The following is a 17,996-nucleotide window of genomic DNA, read 5'->3' on the forward strand; positions in this document are numbered from 1 at the left end:
CTTCCTTAAGGAAGGAAGCTGAGCGTATGAAGGAGGATATTTAACACCCTGACTTTCCTCCTTTGAAAAAGCCTCTTCTTGTTTGTTCAGAGTCTTTTCCTCAAAATAAACAGATTGTCCAGAGTCTGGTGAATGAGTGCTGAGGGTGAGGACGTGACCAACTGCAGTTACTAGTCCAGTGTCTCGTTCCCCCCCGAGGCTGGCAGGAAACTGAACAGAGCCAGCTCTGGCAGCATGACCAGGTATCAGGCACCTCGCTTTGTGTAAAAATCACTCTTTGACAGTGTCTCCTTATGTTGTCCAGGCTGGTCTCGAACTCCTGGGCTCAAGAGATTCTCCTGTCTCGGCCTCCTGAAGTGCTAAGTAGGATTACAGGTGTGAGCCACCACACCTGGCTGTAAAAATGTACTTATTCTCCAGCCTCTTTTGTATAAATCGTAGTAAGGGATGGGACTAATGATGTTATCTGTGAAAATAGCCACCATTTACCCATAAGACAAAACTTGGGGCCCATCTACCCTGACCACATCATGATGTTCATCTGCAGCTGTTGCAAGGTGTTCAGATTGTATAAATACAAATGGCATAAAAACTTTAAAAGAAGTGCAATTCTCGAAAATTGGACTAAAGCATTCTGTAAAGCAACGGATAATAATGAGCTTACAGTGGATAATTCATTTGAATTTGAAAAATACAGAAATGAGCCTGTCAAATACCAGCAAGAACTATGAAATAAAACTACTGATGCAATGAAGACAGTTGGAAAGATCAAACAAATGCCAACCTAAATTTATAATGAACAAATTGAAGAAAAATAAAGGACTATAGAAAGCTCAGGACATCAAAGAAGTCAGGCAAAACTCATCTTATCTTGACCCCTCTTTCAGGCAAAGGAAAGCAGCTGGAAGAAAAGATGATACAACCGTTACAACAGGATGCAGACATGAAAGAGGCTTCCTAAAAATCTCATTGTCTATAACCATTTATATATTTACATTCGAAAATCTCCTTTGGAGACTTAGAAACTCTAAATTATTGACTTATTTTTTGTATAAGATCACTCAAATGAAAGGTGATTAAAAATCATCTACATTGCTGTCTACAAAACATCAGATAATATGGATGTTAGATTGCATCTCATTGTTAAGTCTTTACTGATAGATATGTTTGTAAATACAGAAATGAAATGTGGACATAAAATGGTTATGCTATTTGGTTAATGATGCTAGGCAACATTTCTGTAATTAATGACATTCAAAAATTTATGGCTAGTGATATATATAAAGTAAAATTTTCTTTGCAGTAAAATATGCCCTTTATTGTTATAGAAGGGAGGATATAAGGAATCAACAGTTTGTATGAGAATAGCTCAAATAGTATCTTTTATTTTGATTTTAATATTTCTTATTTTGGTTTATTAGCATCTTAGAACAAAATGGCCTTATATAATGAAGCCTAGTTATGCTGGACTGTTTTGACCTGTTTTAATTGTTCTGACAGATAGTTGGGGATGAAAGCCGAATAGCATTTGCCTGAAATGACTGACACTATATAATTTCTGCTTTGGCAATACTCAGTTCTAACTTGTGATTCCTGGTAGAACAGACTTTTTTTTTTTTTGAGCCTAGCAATGATCTAGAAGCAGATGTTATCTCAGTGCCTTTTAAAATTTGTTGTGTGGTTTTCTTTCTTTTTTTTTTTTTTTGAGTCGGAGTCTCGCTCTGTTGCCCACGCTGGAGTGCAGTGGCACAATCTCGGCTCACTGCAAGCTCCGCCTCCCGGGTTCACGCCATTCTCCTGCCTCAGCCTCCTGAGTAGCTGGGACTACAGGCGCCCGCCACCGCGCCCGGCTAATTTTTTGTATTTTTAGTAGAAACGGGGTTTCACCGTGGTCTCGATCTCCTGACCTTGTGATCCGCCCGCCTCGGCCTCCCAAAGTGCTGGGATTACAGGCGTAAGCCACCGCGCCCGGCTGTGTGGTTTTCTTTTAAAAAGCCATACAATAATTTTGGAAAACAATGTATGGGTAGAACATCTGTCTGTAATTTGCACGCAAAACCACTTTTAATGGGTACAAAGTTAAATTAGGAGGAATACGTTCAGATGTCCTATTGCACAGTAGGGTGACAATAGTTAATGCATTGAATGTTCTTGCTACAAATAAATGATAAATGTTTGAGTTGATGGGTATGCTAATTACACTGATTTGATTGATACACATTGTATGTGAAACAGTACATATGCCATAAATATTTACAATTATGTTTCAGTTTAACTTTTTAAAAAACATTTCTAATGTAAAAAGTATCTCTCAAACTGTAGGTTAACTTCTTGATTTATATTTAAATATGAATCTTAAGCAAAATAGTGAAAATAACCATCTTGATTTAGTGTTTTTGTCCCATATGTGAATTGTATATACTTAGAGGACAATAAAATCAACTGAGCTGTAAGCTTAGAATAGGACTGAGGGGTAATTTTGCACAGCAGCTTTACGAATGGTACATTGTTATATTGATGCTTCAAAACTCTCTCTCTCTCTTTCTCTCTCTCTCAGTAAATGGCTAAAGGGATTAGTACTTTACCTTTGGAGGTCCTCAAAGCATTATTTGGAGTTGATAATACTTCAGCTAGAACCAAGTAGAATCTGTTTTTTCCTTTGGAGGTCCTCAAAGCATTATTTGGAGTTCATAATACTTCAGCTAGAACCAAGTAGAATCTGTGTTTTTCTGAAGACTATCGGTAGCATAAATGTGATTATAAACAAAGTACACTTAAGATGTATATATGCAATGACTGCTATTTATACAAAATTTAAATCTGCAAATGGAAACAACATGCTTATGGGTTATTAAAATTGTCTAAAGTCTTAGGTTCTTTATAGTACACATGCTGATTTACAAATAAATGATTTATTAACTGATTTTTAAAAATTATCTCTCTGAAAACTCCCATGGAAACCAGATTTTTGTAATCTAAATCTGATTTTTTTTTACCAAATTGTCACTTACTGTACATATTATCAAACCACTTTATAATATCTGTAAAGTTAAAAAATACTTGTATTCCCACCTAACACAATCCTTTTCACTTATGTGTGTTTTCAGTATTTGATCATGAGCAGACATATTTTTATGTACTTCTAATATGTGAACAAAATTTTGTATACTTTTTTCATCATCTTTGATTTTGTTTTTAATTAAGTCTTATGATCATACATAATTTTTAAATTTGTATATATCTCCTCTACTTTAATCCTTTTAAGTTGGCAAAAGCACCATTCCCAATCACAAATACACGGGAGTTCTACAGTTTTATGCTTTTGAATGGCTGTTTAAAGACAATCCTAAATTACAACTTAGTCTGACTTAGATTGTAAAGAATTCAAGAGTAAAGTTTAACTTGCTACTATTTTTAAAGCATTTGACCTTATAGATCATCTATAAAATGTGAGAAGTGTTAATCTTTATTTGATATTACACATAAACCACACTAAAATGCCTTTCAATAAGTAAAAGGAACCATTTTAGATACAGGGAATTCAAATTAGATTGGCATAGTTAAGGCCAAAAATTTAAAGTATACATTGCTACCTTATCGTCAACCCTTGCCTTTAAGAAGTGACGAACACAAAACACAGGTGAAACCTTGCTTGGTTCTGAGACAGGGAAGGAATTTCCCCAGTATTTAAATATATTCACATATCCAGTTATATTAATCTAAATATAAAACGAATCTCCAATAAGTTTTGTTTTGTTTTTTTGAGATGGAGTCTTGCTCTGTTGCCCAGGCTGGAGTGTAGTGGTGTGATCTCGGCTCACTGCAACCTCTGCCTCCTGGGTTCAAGCGATTCCTCTGCCTCAGCCTCCTGAGTAGAGTAGCTGGGACTACAAGCGTGCGCCACCATGCCCGGCTAATTTTTGTATTTTTAGTAGAGATGGGGTTTCACCATGTTGGCCAGGCTGGTCTTGAACTCCTGACCTCAAGTGATCTGCCCACCTCAGCCTCCCAAAGTGCTGCGATTACAGGTGTGAGCCACCACACCTGGCCCAATCTCCAATAAGTTTTAAGATAGCATTCACCATCTCTGGAAAGTTGAACGTTACTAACAAAGTCTAATCATATCTTTAGAAGGGGTAAACAGTGATAGCATTTACTGAATCACAATTACTATTAAAATTCAAAAAACTAAACATACTCATTTAACTACAACCCAGGGTTTAGTTTTAAATCAGGACTGCCCAACAAAATATTCTGTCAATCATTCGTGATCTGAATTCTGATGTATGAGAGCTATCAAATTATGGTACACATAAAAAAGTCATGAGACATTTCTGTTTTGTAATAAATAAGGCAGTGGCCAATTATTACTCATTGGTAGCTTTTTTGAGATAAGCTATCAAGTCTGCCCTTTCTGCCTTCTTCTTAATGTGGGCAAAGATCGTTTTTGATCCAGGGATGTACTTCTAGGAATTCTCCAAATGCTCCATCAGGGTATCCTCTCCCCAGATGATGCCTTTGTTCTTATTGGCATCTGTGTAAGAGAATCCAGTGGCCTGGACAGGTGGAGATTAGGCCCAGTTTTGTCCTTGCCTTTGTTTTCCATGGTGTAGCACTGGGCACACTTCTCAATACAAATCCTCTTGCCTTTCTCAATATCACCCATATTTAATTCTCTCTTTTGTCGCCGGCGCTAGGAACGTTCCCACTGGGAAGCTGGACGTACCGCTCTGTATACTCTTTCTTTCTTTCTTTCTTTCTTTCTTTCTTTCTTTCTTTCTTTCTTTCTTTTTCTTTTTTTTTGAGATGGAGTCTCTGTCTTCTGTCGCCAGGCTGGAGTTCAGTGGCCCCGATCTCGACTCACTGCAAGCTCCGCCTCCCGGGTTCACTGAGCCAATCTCCTGCCTCAGCCTCCCGAGTAGCTGGGACTACAGGCGCCCGCCAGCATGTCCGGCTAATTTTTTGTATTTTTAGTAGAGACCTGGTTTCACAATGTTAGCCAGGATGGTCTTGATCTCCTGACCTCGTGATCCGCCCGCCTCGGCCTCCCGAAGTGCTGGGATTATAGGCGTGAGTCACCGCGCCCGGCCCTCTCTGTGTACTCTTTTAAACGAAATATCATACTACAAACATTTTCCCACATTGCTAGTCTTCATAACTGTATTTTTGAATGCCTTAATTTTATTTTTTAACTTTGATCAATTTTTAATAGAGATAATCATACATATGGAATAAAATTTAAAAGGTGCAGAATAGTGGCATTGAAATGTAAGTCTTACTCCTCCCCTTCTCCCCTGTAAACCCAGATCCCTTCCCTGGAGGCCTACATAATGAAAAGTGTCTTATTTATGTACTTCAGAGTTATTTTATACATATATAAGCACACAAAACTATACTCATTCTTTTGTATATAGTAGCATACCCTATGCACAGTCTTGCACTTGGGTGATTGTTTCAGACCAGTTTATAAAAGGCATCCTCATTCTTTTTAGTGACTATGTAGTATTCCATTGAATGATTTACCATGACTTATTTAGTCTCTATTGAGGACATTTAGGTTATTACTAATCTTAGGCTTTTACAAACAAAGCTATAATGAGAATTTGTGTGTATGTGTATCTGTGTGTGTTTCACACATGGTGAGGACAGAAGCTGCATTTCTAGAAATGGTTTTCTGAGTCAAAGGATATGTGTATTTTAAATTTAGTGGACATTGTCATAATTGCCTTCTATAAAAGTTATACCAATCTATACTCCTGTCAGCAATGTAATGATGTAATGCCTGAATTTTAAATTTCCAGCACCGTAGAATGCTTTTTCTTTCTTTTTAAGGCAAATTTTGGAGCAGGAGTGAAAGTTAAAAAGCTTTAGAGCAGGAACCAAAGGAAGGAAAGTACACTTGGAAGAGGGCCAAGTGGACGACTTGAAAGACAAGTGTCTTTTTTTTTATTTTTAAAGCCTTTTGTTGTTGTTGAAACAGGGTCTCACTCTGTTACCCAAGCTGGAGTGCAGCAGTATGATAATGGCTCACTGCAGCCTTGACCTTCTGGGTTAAAGTGATCTTTCCACCTCAGCCTCCTGAGTAGCTAGGACTCGCTAGGCATGTGCCACCACGCCTAGCTCATTTTTTTCTTCCCCCCCAAAGTAGAGATGAGATCTGGCTATTTTGCCCAGGCTGGTCTTGAACTCCTGGCCTAAAGCAATCCTCTTTCCTCCACCTCCGAAAGCGCTGGGATTACAGGTTTTGTGTTTGGCCTTAAAGCCTTTTATTATAAAATATTTTAAACATACAGTAATGAACCATTATGCAGCTAAAGCCATCCTCAACTCATAACGGCCAGATGTGTTTGTCTAAACTGGTACCCTTTTCCTGTCTCCCCCTGGATTATTGTGAAGCAAATAACAAATATCATACTATTTCATTCATAAATATTTCAGTATGTATTCCTAAAAGATAAATACTCTTGGCTAGGCATGGTGGCTCATGCCTGTAATCCTAGCACTTTGGGAGGCCAAGGTGGGTGGATTGCTTCAGCTCAGGAGTTTGACACCAACCTGGGCAACATGGTGAAACCTCATCTGTACAAAAAAATACAAAAATTAGCCAGGCATAGTGGTGCACACCTGTAGCTCCAGCTAATTGGGAGGCTGAGGTGGGAGGATCACTTGAACCCATGAGGTGGAGGCTACAGTGAGCCGAGATTGCACTGCTGCACTCCAGCCTGGGCAACAGAGTCAGACCCTGTCTCAGAAACAAAAAAACCTGACTCTTTTTAAACTCTTTAACCACAACATTATCACCATATGTAGAAAATACTTCTTCCATATCAACAAATATTCAGTTAACGTTCACATTTCTCCAGTTGCTTTTTTCTTTACTTTTAGTTGTTTTATTCAAATCAGGATCCAAACAAGATCTAGACACTGTATTTGGTTCATGTGTCTCACAAATGTCTCTTAAGTCTTTTTTTATCTATAAGTTCCCCCTCCATCTTTTTGTCTTTGCCCCTCTTGTTATTTGAGGAAACAGATGTTTGTCCTATCAAGTTTTCCACAGTCTGGATTTTGTTCATTGTGTCCTCCTGGTATCATTTCACATGTCTCTCTATCTCTTCTATTTCCTGAACATTGAAAGGTAGCTCCTGAGGCTTGGTCTCATTCAGGTATGATTTTTTTTTTTTTTTTTTGCGTGTCTGCTGCTAGATGGTAGTGTGTTCTTACAGCAAGAGGGATGTAATCTCAGGCTTTTTTTCTCTCTTTTTTGTAATGATCATTTCTTAGATGCATTATCTTATTAGATGCTATTATTCCTCCTTCACTTACCAGATGGAATCTTTTTTTTTAGAGATAGGGTCTCACTTTGTCACCCAGGCTGGAGTGCAGTGACGCAATCACGGCTCACTGTATCACGGCAGCCTTGACTTCCTGGGCTCAGGTGATTCTCCCACTTCAGCCTCCTGAGTGGCTGGGACTATAGGCATGCGCCACTATGCCCAGCTAATTTTTGTATTTTTTATAGAGACAGGGTCTTGCCACGTCAAGGCTGGTCTTAAACTCCTGGGCTCAAACGATCCACCCACTTCGGCCTCCCAAAGTGCTGGGATTACAGGCGTGAGCCACCTCACCCGGCCAGAATAGTTCTACAGAACCAACAGGATGCGCTCAAAAGAACTCATCATGACCGGCAGCAGCAGTGTTGTTATTAGCATTTTATTCAGTTTTTAGTTCTGTTCATATTCAGTAAGTTTGTACTGAATAAAAATTGCTTATATAAAGGATTTGCTTTTATAGTTATATGCATTAGAATTTATATTGAGTTTAAATTTTAATATATTTAGATTAAGTCAACAATGAGTAACCCAATGATTTTTTTTTTTTTCTTTTCAAAGGGGGGTCTCTGTACATTATTCTAGTTCAAGAGACACTGGTATCAGGCCATAGTGTTACATTTAAAAAATTTCTCTAAACTGTGAGCTTTTCTACTGTGAGCCAGAGATTGTTTCTTTTTTATTTTTGTTTTTGTCTTACTATCCCAGTACCTGACATACAGAAGGAAGCAGAGATTTAATGGCTTGCCTTATTGTGAGGAATTCCCTGCAGCCTCCACGTTGGTCCTCTTTGTTGATAAACATCAACATCCAGTCTGTTAAAAATTGTGCTTTTCAATGGCAATTTCACTATTTAACATGGCTCCCAATAGTAGTGCTGAAATGCTGTCTGGTATTTCCAAGCACAAGAAAACTATAATGGGCCTTATGGAAAAGATACACGTGTTACATAAGCTTTGTTCAGGCATGACTCATAATGCAGTTGGCTGTGAGTTCAGTGTTAATGAATCAACAATATATTTGAAATAAGATGTTTCTAAATGGAAACACACATAAAACAAGCATATGCATTTTTCAGTTGATGAAAATAGGCCGGGCATGGTGGCTCATGCCTGTAATCCCAGCACTTTGGGAGGCTAAGGCAGGAGGATCATTTGAGGCCAGGAATTCGAGACCAGCCTGGCCAACATGGTGAAACCTCGTCTCTACTAAAAATACAAAAATTAGTCTGGTGTGGTGGTGTGCACCTGTAATCCCAACTATCCAGTGGGCTGAGGTGGGAGAATTGCTTGAACCTGGGAGGCAAAGGTTGCAGTGAGCTGAGATGGCACCACTGCACTCCAACCTGGGCAACACAGTGAGACTCCATCTCAAAAAGAAAAAAGAAAATGTTGTGACCAGAGACAAACAGGAACCTAACTCTTTATTTCCTCTAGGAGCCATGGTTCAGTGTTCATGATTTCAACAACTTTATAGAACATAACTACCATAAAGTCAAAATAATACTACATAATGTGGAATTTAGAGCAGATATGAATGTAAAGTATATAACCATGAAGATAGTAGGGTGGTATTCAGACATATATCGTTTTAAGGCAGGGCACAGTGGCTCACGCCTGTAATCCCAGCACTTTGGGAGGCCGAGGTGGGTGTATCACTTGAGGTCAGGAGTTTGAGACCAGCCTGGCCAACCCTGTCTCTACTAAAAATATAAAAATTAGCCAGGAGTGGTGGCACGTGCCTGTAGTCCCAGCTACTCGGGAGGCTGAGGCAGGAAAATCTCTTGAACCCAGGAGGTAGAGGTTGTAGTGAGCCGAGATCACGCCACTGCACTATAGCCTGGGTGACAGAGCAAAACTCTGTCTCATAAAAAAAAAAAAAAAAAAGAAGTTATAAGTATACTGTTTTAAGATTCTTTTTTTTTTTTTTTTTTTTTTTTGAGATGGAGTCTTGCTCTGTCACCCAGGCTGAAGTGCAGTGGTGCAATCTCAGCTCACTGTGACCTCTGCCTCCCTGGTTCAAGTCATTCTTCTGCCTCAGCCTCCCACGTAGCTGGGACTACAGGCACCTACCACCACGCCCGGCTAATTTTTGTATTTTTAGTAGAGATGGGGTATCACCATATTGGCTAGGCTGGCCTCAAACTCCTGACCGCGTGATCAGCCCTCCTCGGCCTCCCAAAGTGCTGGGATTATAGGTGTGAGCCACCGCGCCCGACCAAGATTCTTATATTCCTAAACACTAGAGTATTTTTGGCAGGCAAGTAATGATAAAAAGAAGATGCATATGCATCTATACAGCAACCACCAAAAATAAGACAAATGGACATAAGCAGAAATTCAATAGTGGTGACACAAATTAAATTATTAATGATAATTCACATAGGAGATAAAATTGAATAAAAATAATTTTCCAACTAAAGGTAGAGAAATGAAAATCTGAGAACAGAAATAGAAATCAAACACCATGACAGATAAATCCAAACATACTAATTTAATGTAAATGGATTAAATACTCTCATTAAAAGGCAGCATTTGTTGACCTTTTATAAATGCAAGCAATTCTATGTTATTATCAAAAACCATACTTTAACATTAAAAGACATAGACAATTTGAAAATAAAGTGATAAAAAAGAAAAAATCTATATCCAGTCTGTTAAGTGGTTGTCCCAGCCCTGCTCACACATCTCTCCAGACACAGAGCACTTACTACCTCCTGAGACAGCCTTCCATTCTTGGATAGTTCTGATTGTTAGAAAGTTACTCCTCAAAGCTAAAATGCCACCAACACTGTCATAATTCTGTCCCCCCTGCACTAAGAGGACTTCCCTGGCCACACGCTACATCCCTTTCTAGTGGTACTGACCACACTTTATTATAGTTCCTTGTTTCTGTGCCTGATCCCATTCAGACTGTGGGCTCCCCAGGCAGGGACTATAGCTGTGTCATCCGTGGCCTTTTCAGCCCCCAGTCCCGGGCCTTCCACAGAGGAGGTGCCCAGAAACAGTCTGTGGAATCAGAGAATGGATTGTCTCAGAAGTGGTCTCCTCTTCAAGTTAAACATTCGTTATTCTTCTTATGTTCTTCATGGCTTCCAGACTCCACACCACTGCCCTCATCTCCATAGGCTCCAATTGGCCAATGTGCCCTTAATCTATGCAGCTTGGAGTTGAAGACAACATGTATGGTATGGTCTGGCCAGGTTCAAGCCTGTGCTGGATCCTGAGGACAAAGATGGATCCAACTTGGTCCATCTTCAAGGAGTTCACCGCCTTGTAGAGAAGACACACCTGTAAAGAAACACATGCAGTAAAGTGTTACACACACTGAGAGAAGCTTGCATAGGGAACCGTGGGGACATAAAAGAAGTACTAAGTCTTAAAAGGGAGGATGAGGACAGGAAAGGCTCAAAGTGACACTGAATTAGTGGGGACTTTAGGTTGTAGGTAACAGGAAACCCAGCTCAAACTAGCTCAAGTGAAAAGAGAATATTTTAGATCTCATAACTGAGAAGTCTGTGGATAGACTTCAGGCACAGATTGATCCAGAGACTCAAACAATGGCATCAGGACTTGGTTTTTCTTCCTCTATCCCTTAGCTCTGCTGACCTCAGAATTGGCTTCGCTCTGTCCCGTGTGGTGCCAAAGATGGCTGTTGGTCACACCACACTTAGATTCTATAGCTTAGCCACCCCTACTTTCGTATACATTCAGCCTAAGGCCCAGGAAGGATTCTGGATAAATCACTGCTCCAAGGAGGGTCATGACCCCCTTGGAACCAACAGATGGGGCTTAGCCCCACCTCAACCATATGGGCTGAGAGCAAGGGAGGGAAGGGTGACTCCCCAAGAGAAAGAGAGAGGTTCCGTTCTCAAAAGAAGGAATTCTGGGAAGGCCAAGACATCAGACGTCCACAATGGCCTCAGAAGATAAGTAAAGAATTTTTGGATAGATAACAAGACATGGTGTGTTCCAGGCAGAATAGGAAGCATGAGAGTCTCTGAGGTGTGAAGCTGTTCTGGGGAACTCAAGTGCCTGTTTGCTCCAGACTACAGCAGGTGCTTTAGGTGCCCCATGTATATTTGTCTAGCCCTTCCATTTCGGTGCCAATTCAAATGTCTGTTGGAAATAGACATTTCAGGCTGGGTGCAGTGGCACACTCCTGTAATACCAGCACTTTGAGAGGCCGAGGCAGGAGGATCACTTGAGCTCAGGAGTTCAAGACCAGCCTGGGCAACATGGCAAAAACCTGTCTTTACAAAAAATGCAAAAATTAGCCAGGCATGGTGGCATGCACCTGTAGTCCCAGCTACCTGGCAGGCTGAGGCGAAAAGATTGCTTGAGTCCAGGAAGTGAAGGCTGCAATGAGCCAAGATCATCACCACTGCACTCCAGCCTGGAGCTGGGGTGACAGAGTGAGCACCTGTCTCAAAAAAAAAAAAAAAAAAGAAGAAGAAGAAGAAGAGAAATAGACATTTCAGTGTCTATTTCCACCTGCCAGCATCTGCACATTTTGTCTCAGGACTTTTGGAGGGACCAGGGCTATCAACCCATGTGTCAGGCTAGACATGCTGGAGAATTCAAGTCCCTCGAGCAGCCCTCGGCCAATGACTGACTCCCCTAACCCCCTTGCCTCTAATGAGAGGTAACTCTGGATGTATTCTACCCAGGCCTCTAGGGTTCCCTAGCAGTGCTAAGCTTGCTAAAGGTACACCTTATTTAAGGTTCCATTCACTCCTGTGTTACTTTCCCACTCTCCTAATTGTGTTTGCCGGGATCACGTCACACATGAACCACTTGTACTCAAATCCATGTCCCAGGGCCTGCTTCTGGGAGAATCCAAAATAGCCCCAAACACATTCTTCTAAAAATAAAGCTTAAGTCAGTGTCAACACTTTTTTTGCTTTGTTTTGCTGCCACACTGTCCTATTTACTTAGGTGGGATAACAAATATGCATAACATCTGAGGTACAGCCCCTCCTTCCAGGAGCTCCTGGTCTGAGGGGAAGGCAATAATAAGCATTTCATGGCTTTCAAAGTGCCTTCTCGGCCCCGAATCCATTTGCTCCTTGGAAACCTGCAAGGTTTGCAGGACCAAGATTCTTGTGTAAGTGAGGAACACAGAGGCTCAAAGTGAGGCAGTGACTTGGCCCAGGGTCCCAGAGCCAATGATCCCTGGCTGACCCCTTTCTTGGCTTGTGCCTGTGTCAGCACCATCCAGGTGGTCTCTTACCACTAAGAATAATTAGGGAATCCCTCCTTTCTCTGTGGGTTCAGCCAGAGCTCCAGTAAAGACACCCACATCTGTTGCTTGTTTTCTAAACATTGATAACTTTGGAGGCAGAAGATTAGAAGCACCAAAAAACAAACAGCACTCTGATCCTCCCAGGGGCTGCTTCACCTATTGCTCCCTCAGACTAGGGGCTCTCCCAGTGAGAGCAACATTTTCCATGCAGTCAGGGCCATTCTTCCCAAGAACAGGGACTTACACAAGGGTGATACATATGAAAAAGGGGAGACTCGTGGGATGGGAGCAGTCAGGGGACACAGACAAAGGCATCTAATTTAGGGCAGGGGAGATTTCCAGGAGGAAGTAGCATCTAAGGGTGAGTTAGCCTGCCCCAGGAGGAAGGGTGTTCCAGGCAGAGAGAACAGCGTAAGCAAAGGCCTGAAGATGACAGAGAGCATGTGGGTATTTGAGGAACTGAGATTGTCCCCTCCTGCTCCTTTCTGGGGTGAAAACCCAAGCTCGCATCCTCCACCCGCATTCCTTAGTTCTCCTACTCCTTCCTCCCACCCCTTGCCTGGAGCAGGCTGAAAAGGAACAGGGGAGGACCCTACCCATCTGACAGATGCACTGCCTGTGCTGGATCCTTCCACTTGTCCTGCGTGGGCTCACCACCCTTCTCCACCCACAGTAGGCCGCCTGACTCTGGAGCTTCAGTCTGGGTTGAGCCAACAGGAGGCAGTGGTAGAAGACCACAGGATGGGAGGGGAGAGAGAGAGAAATGTGCTTGTTCCCCTGGCTCTCTTCCTGTGAGAGGTTAGCCTCTACCAAAGGCCACAGCTCCAGTCCTCATGCCCTCCCCACCACTGCCCTCTCTGAGTTCCAGTAATAACCCCTTCCTCCCCTCGCCCTGTCAGCCCAAGTAGTTTCCATCCTCACTGTTGCTAGCCAGACAAACTGCACTATTTCGTCTTGATTTTCTAAACCCTCACCACACTCTAAATTACTCATTTTTCAGGGTGCCATCTGTTTCCTACCTGGACCCTGGTGACGCACAGCCCTAATCCACAGTTAGAGGATGGACAGGGTGTGCTAAGCCCTGCAAAGTGCTGGAAACCTGGGAGGAGTTATTTAGTTATTGGTATTCAGCTCAATTCCACCTCACTTGCCTATCCTTTTTTTTTTTTTCTTTCCGAGACAGAGCCTCGTTCTGTCACCCAGGCTGGAGTGCAATGGCGTGACCTCAGCTCACTGCTACCTCTGCTTCCTGGGTTTGAGCAATTTTCTTGCCTCAGCCTCCCAAGTAGCTGGGATTACAGGTGCCCGCCACCACGCCTAGCTAATTTTTTGTATTATTAATAGAGACAGGTTTCACCATGTTGGCCAGACTGGTCTTGAACTCCTGACCTCAGGTGATCCACCCACCTCGGCCTCCCAAAGTGCCGGGATTACAGGCATGAGCCACTGTGCCGGGCCCCTTACTTGCCTCTTGCCAGCCCAACTCATGAGGGTCCAGAGCTGTTCTAAGCACAATATTTGCAGCAAATAACAAATCCACAAGGATGTATTACTGACCCTGTTTTCAGAAGAGGAAACTGAGTTTCAGAAGAAGAAATTGCCCAAATTCATGAAGTCAATTAGAGGCAAGTCCACTGTTTGGACTCCAGTCTAGACTCCAAAGGACCAAATGAGACAGCAAATGTGAAGATGCTTTTGCGACTATGAAGAGCCACCATACCTGTCTGAGCTAAGAACTGTGGTGTGATGCCTGTCCCTCCCCACAAGGCTGAGTCTTGAAGAAGGTCAGATCTGGTAGGAACCCTAGAGATCAGACAGTGTCACACCATCCTGTGCAGAGAGGAAAACAGGTCCAGAGAGGACAAGTAGTTCCGCCAAAGATGAATATTTGCTGTTGGAATCAGAATGAGAATCCAGAATGCACATCTTCAGACACCTCATAAACACATCAGTGAGAAGGACGTAGCACTCCCCTTAGAGAGGGATTTGGAAGAGAGAGAAGAAGAGGGGATAGAGAAGAGGAAATGAGCTGATTTCTGGGCTGTAGCATTTCAGATTTTGGGAATGCAAGGGATTAAGGACCAAACTGACAAGCCAGGAGGAGATAAGACCCTGGAGGCACAGACACGGGCTCCTCGTGAGTAATGAAATAAAGTAACTTGATGTGACTGTTAAACTTCCTCTGTGAGTCACATTGCATTTCCCCCCGGTGACCCAGGCTTCTGAAACTGTTGACAGGTACCATCCACACTCACTCTACCTTTCAACATTTCCCCCCCACTTCCTAGACCTTGAGTTAGAAACATCAAATAGATCAGAGTCATCTGGTTAGGTGCACTGAAAAATCAAGATGTAACTCAAGGGATACCATGGTGGAAAAGACACAACTCGTCTCTGTTCTCACAGCGCTTCCAGTCCAATGGGAAAGGCAGGCCCCAAACAGATAAACAGAAGATTGGGTTGAGTTCTATGAAGAAAACAAACAGGGAACTGGGTGGATGATGGTGCCATTGACTGAGACATAGAAGATTGAAAGGGAAAGAAGTCAAGAGTTCCGGTCCCCACATTATCCAAACAGAGACATCAGGGAGGTTGTTGGATATGGGAGTTTGATGCTCAGAGGAAAGTTTTGGCCCACAGGTTGAAAAAGTCTCCTACTGACCTTTGAGGTTCTCTCAGGTTCTATCTCTTCTTGGAAGCTTTCTCTGATAACATAATTCCTAGGGGTCTTCCCTCTCATGACCATTATTCACTCACTCATTCTCCTCTGTGCTAGGCTTGGTGCTGGGAATGGCTTGGTGCCCTCGATGAATTTATGTTCTAGGTGTGGAGTCAACCGATAGAGGAGACAATTGTAACACAGAATGGTAAATGCTGTGTGAGAGGAAAGCCCAAGGGGCTGTAGGAGCAGAGAAAGTGGGCCTCTGTGCCAGTCAGGTCCTGCAGGAAGAAGATGGCTATCTCATATGGATAATTCAAGAAGGCTCTATTCAGAGATGTGCAGAGAGTGGGGAAACCACAGGGGTTGTGAGATATCCTGGAGCTGAAAGCACTTGGGCATCACTACCACCCCTAGGCCTGAAGAGGAAAGAGAAGGAGGTGGTTACAGGAATCTAGACTCAGGGAGAGCTCTAAGAGAGGGTTGAGGGCAGAGGGAGCTGTGAGCCTCAGTTGAAGATGCAGCAAGAACAACAACAAAATACTTTTTTTTTTTAAGCAAGTGAAATATATCAGAATCATCTGGTAAGGTGTTACTGAAAAGTAAGGCAGGGGATGGAGGTAGGGAGACAGGAGAAAGGAGGAATTAGCATTTGTAAACTGGATGCTCAGGGAAGGCCTCACCAAGAAGGTGACATTTAAGCCAAGACTTTTTTGCAGCATATCTCTAGGTGAGTCTTCCCCTTATCCCTTCAATCAGCTCATCCTACCCTCAAACTGCATCCACCCTACTTCCCCATCCCAGGGTCAGGGCCATGTCTCCAATGTCTTTGGATTAGGGAGCTCCTTGAAGTCCCTGTCAGACTAGAGATCCCCAGGGACAGGAACTCTGTTTCCTCCCACTCTTTCTCATCCAATGACAATAGAAGCTGCCATTATTAAAGCCTATGCCTCACACTAGGCCCGGCTCTAGGCATATGATACACATCACTTCATCTAAGCCTCCTGGCAAGGCTCCGGGGCACAGCTGGGGAACATGAGGCAGCTCAGCCCCCTTTCCAAGGCCCAGCTGCTTTCCCTGACATGGTTCCTGCCTTATCCTCACCCCAGAGAAGGGGAAGTAAAGGATAGACCTTAAATTCTACTTTTTTTTTTCTTTGAGATGTAGTCTCGTTCTGTCACCCAGGCTAGAGTGCAGTGGCGCAATCTTGGCTCACTGCAACCTCTGCCTCCTGGGTTCAGGCGATTCTTCTGCCTCAGCCTCCCGAGTAGCTGGGATTATAGGTGCATGCCACCATGCTCAGCTAATTTTTTTTGTATCTTTAGTAGAGACGGGGTTTCACCATATTTACCAGGCTGGTCTTGAACTCCTGACCTCATGATCCGCCCGCCTCCCAAAGTGCTGGGATTACAGACATGGGCCACTGTGCCTGACAATTTTTTTTTCTTGAGATAGGGTCTCACTTTGTTGTCCAGGCTGTAGTGAGTGCAGTGGCACAATCTCGGTTCACTGCAGCCTCGACCTTCTGGGCTCAAGCAATCCTCCCACCTCAGCCTCTCAAGTAGCTGGTACTATAGGCACATGGCATCATGCCCAGCTAATTTTTGTATTGTTTGTAGAAATGAGGTCTCACTATGTTACCCAGGTTGGTCTTGAACTCCTAGGCTCAAGTGATCCACCCACCTTGGCCTCCCAAAGTGCTGGGATTACAGGCAGGAGCCACTGCTCCTGGCCGACCTTAAATTCTTGAAGGACTGTAAAAGGGAACACAGATCAGACTTCTATTTTATGTCTCCAATGGGTGCAAGGACCAAAGGGTAGAAGTCAACAAGAGGCAGTTTTTGTTAAAATGTGAGAATATCCTAACAGTCAGAGCTGTCTGGCTGCCTTGCAGGCAATGAGCTCCCTAGAGGTGTGCAAGAGAAGCTGGATAGCCTCATGTCAAAAATGAAATAGAGGTGGGGTGTGGTGGCTCACGCCTGTAATCCCAACACTTTGGGAGGCCAAGGCGGGCAGATTACTTGAGGTCAAGAGTTCGAGACCAGCCTGGCTAACATGGCAAAACCCCATCTCTACTAAAAATACAAAAATTAGCTGGGTGTTTTGGCACACCTGTAATTCCAGCTACTCAGGAGGCTGAGGCACAAGAATTGCTTGAACCTGGGAGGCAGGGGTTGCAGTGAGCCGAGATCGCACACTGCACTCCAGCCTGGGTGATATGTTTCCAAAAATAAAGAAATGGGAGGATCTGTTAGGCTCATGAGGGATTTGACTAGGAAACTCGTGAGAATTCTTCCAATTTACATTCTAGAATCCTAAGATATGATTCTAAGACTTTGGTTCTAAGATTTTATTAGAACAAAAGACAATCCCTATCTTCAAAGAACTCACAACCTAGCAGATGAGGTGGTTACTTTCTATAACTGTCATAAACAGTCCTACAGAGTAAATGCAAGGCCATGGGCAGGATCTGAGAAGGAACCCTGACCAAGCCAGGACTGCATGGCTAGTCTCAAGAACCATCTGCATCAGAGTCATTTGGAAATCTTGTTTAAAAATGCTGATTTCTGGGCTCCACTCCAGATTTCCTGAATTAGAACGTCTGGAATGGAGCCCGAAAGTCTACTCAGTAAAACAAACTCCCATGGGGATTCTTAGGCAGATTGAAAACTGAAGCTGCAGGACAGGCACAGCGGTTCATGCCTGTAATCCTGGCACTTTGGGAGGTGGAGGTGGGCAGGTCACTTGAGCCCAGGAGTTCGAGA

The 17,996-nt window shown here is 42.9% G+C and overlaps 1 long non-coding RNA gene and 2 pseudogenes across 1 annotated transcript; 1 reads left to right on the forward strand and 2 right to left on the reverse strand.

Annotated features, from left to right (window-relative positions):
- Positions 1-434: 434 nt before the first annotated feature.
- LOC108582128 lies at positions 435-1,362 on the forward strand (annotated as a pseudogene).
- Positions 1,363-4,271: 2,909 nt separating this feature from the next.
- Positions 4,272-4,761, reverse strand: LOC108581984 (annotated as a pseudogene).
- Positions 4,762-9,795: 5,034 nt separating this feature from the next.
- LOC116273449 lies at positions 9,796-14,831 on the reverse strand. The gene is made up of 2 exons (XR_004181771.1): positions 14,293-14,831; positions 9,796-10,618 (listed from the first exon to the last, which is right to left on the reverse strand). It is a non-coding gene; the product is annotated as an uncharacterized LOC116273449 (long non-coding RNA).
- Positions 14,832-17,996: the final 3,165 nt, after the last annotated feature.

Source organism: Papio anubis, unplaced genomic scaffold (assembly GCF_008728515.1).
Source record: "Papio anubis isolate 15944 unplaced genomic scaffold, Panubis1.0 scaffold70, whole genome shotgun sequence".
NCBI classification, from domain to species: domain Eukaryota; kingdom Metazoa; phylum Chordata; class Mammalia; order Primates; family Cercopithecidae; genus Papio; species Papio anubis.